Below are 2432 nucleotides of genomic sequence, written 5' to 3' on the forward strand. Positions count from 1 at the left end.
GGAAAGGAAAGGAAAGGAAAGGAAAGGAAAGGAAAGGAAAGGAAAGGTGCTGTCAGCAGGCCTGGTTCCAAATATTTCATTACAGCTCATGCAAAAAAATCAGTTTCATCCTCTACCATTTCTCCTCCCCCACCATCTATTCTGAATATTTTTTTCCCAAGAATTCTCACGGCTTTGCATTATTTTAATTAAAGGCAATTCTCCCGTTGTCATCGCAGGAGGAAAATGGCAATGAGAGTTCACAGTATTAGAAAAGGGAGATCTTTTCTTTGTTTTTATGTAAACATCAACAGCCAAATGATTGTGCTTAGTAAACAGTGCTACAGAAATGCTTTTAGGAGTAGAAAAGATTCCGGATTTAATGAAAATATTCAATCTCCAATCCCAGGTGATAACACCAAAGTCACTGCTTCCACTGAGCTAAAGACAAGGCGAAGTGCTGTAAATGCATTGGGAGGGTGGGGAGGGGCTGGGATGGAATTCCCAGAGCAGCTGTGGCTGCCCCTGGATCCCTGGCAGTGCCCAAGGCCGGGTTGGACGGGGCTTGGAGCACCCTGGGACAGTGGGAGGTGTCCCTGCCCATGGCAGGGGTGGCACTGGATGGGCTTTGGGGTCCCTTCCAAGCCAAACCATTCCAGCATTCCATGAAATATCCCAGGTTTGGGTTCCAACACAGAGTTCACAAGTTTTTTCCTCTTCCCTCTGCCAAGTTCTGCTTCATTTGCTGGGTGAGGAGGGCTCCAGGAAACCTGTGCTCCGGAAAGGCAGAGCCAGGAGCAGCACTGGGAAGGCCGGTGGTGTTTATGTATTAAACACACACACTGCAAAGGCACAAGCACCAAATGAGTGGCCCAAGGCTCCAAATGCTGTAGGAAAGCCAGGACGTGCTGCCAGCCCTCCTGCAGCTCTTCCCATTGCCACAAGGCCCCTCTCCTTGCAAAGCCAAATCAAGGAAACAGAGAGACAAGAGTCTTCCTTTCAGGAGAACTGCAGCACGGGTTTCAAAGCTGTTGTGCAGGAAGAACTTTCCATGGGTGCTGGCAGTCAGTGTGGTGTCCTATAAAGAGAAAAGAGCTTATTTTGGCATCCTGAAAAATGTTAGGATGAGTTTATTTACCTTTGGGAAGAGCAAAGGGGAATTCCTTCCAGCAGGACATGCTGACAGGGATTTAGGTGCTCCTTGGAGTGACAGGAGCCACCAGGCAGGACCTGACCCTGTGCTGGGTGAGGCCTCCACTGACATCCACAAGGGAAAGGAAAGGGAGCAGTGGTACAACGGGAATTGTTGTAATAACCCCACAGAATCATAAAATCATGGAATATCCTGAGCGGCAAGGGCCCACAGGGATCAGAGCCCAACCCCTGGCCCTGCACAGACACCCCAAAATCCCACCCTGGGCATCCCTGGCAGCGCTGTCCAAACGCTCCTGGAGCTCTGGCAGCCTCGGGGCCGTGCCCATTCCCTGGGGAGCCTGGGCAGTGCCCAGCACCCTCTGGGGGACCCAACTGACTGGGAAGCTGGAATCTCAGGAGATTTTGGGGTGAGTTTCAGTTAAATTTAGGCCCTGAACCCCAGCATAGATAATTTTTGAGCAGCTGTTATTATCATGCCCCAACAAGGCACTTGAGCCAAGCAAAGCAAAACCTCCCTGTCGTGGATGTTTCCAGTGTCTGTGTGGAAGAGCCACAGGGACAGGGATTGGTACAAAGTGCAAGCACAGAAAAAATCCCCCCAGGTAGGTTTCATCAGCCCAGAGTTTGCTTTTCATGGAATCACAGAATCATGGAATGGTTTGGGTTGGAAGGGACCTCAAAGCCCACCCAGTGCCACCCCTGCCGTGGGCAGGGACACCTCCCACTGTCCCAGGCTGCTCCAGCCTGGCCTTGGGCACTTCCAGGGATCCAGGGGCAGCCACAGCTGCTCTGGGAATTCCATCCCAGCCCCTCCCCACCCTCCCAGCCAGGAATCCCTTCCCAATATCCCATCTAAACTTCCCCCCTTTCCTCTTCACTCTGAGAAATTCCACCACCCTCTTCCCTGCCTGCTCATGGCACTGCCCATTTTACCCAGCGCCAGTCCATTACTGGGAGCACTGGGTGACTCTGCCTGGAGCCTCCTCATTTCCTTCCCTGCCAGAGGATCTGGAACAGTTAAAAGAGAAGAAGAAAAGCCCTGACAAGCCCGGGCTGTTGCAGCTCTCAGCTCAGCCGGGCCTGCTGCAGCTTTAAGGGGCTTGGCACAGGGGCAGCGCTGAGGCTGCTGAGCCAAATCTCACACAAGCTCCTTTTATTCCGTGTGCTGCTCGCTGAGGGGGGAAGGAGAGCAACTGTGGCAGAAACAACGTGTGACATGAACACAAAACAAATGCCTGAATTTCAACTAAATTCCCCAAATTCACGGAACTTCAGTGCAGAATGTAGAGAGAGGGGAG

This window comes from Corvus kubaryi, unplaced genomic scaffold (assembly GCF_017639235.1).
Source record: "Corvus kubaryi isolate FWS band 111438036 unplaced genomic scaffold, C.kubaryi_AGA036_p1.0 37265, whole genome shotgun sequence".
In the NCBI taxonomy this organism is placed as follows: Eukaryota; Metazoa; Chordata; class Aves; order Passeriformes; family Corvidae; genus Corvus; species Corvus kubaryi.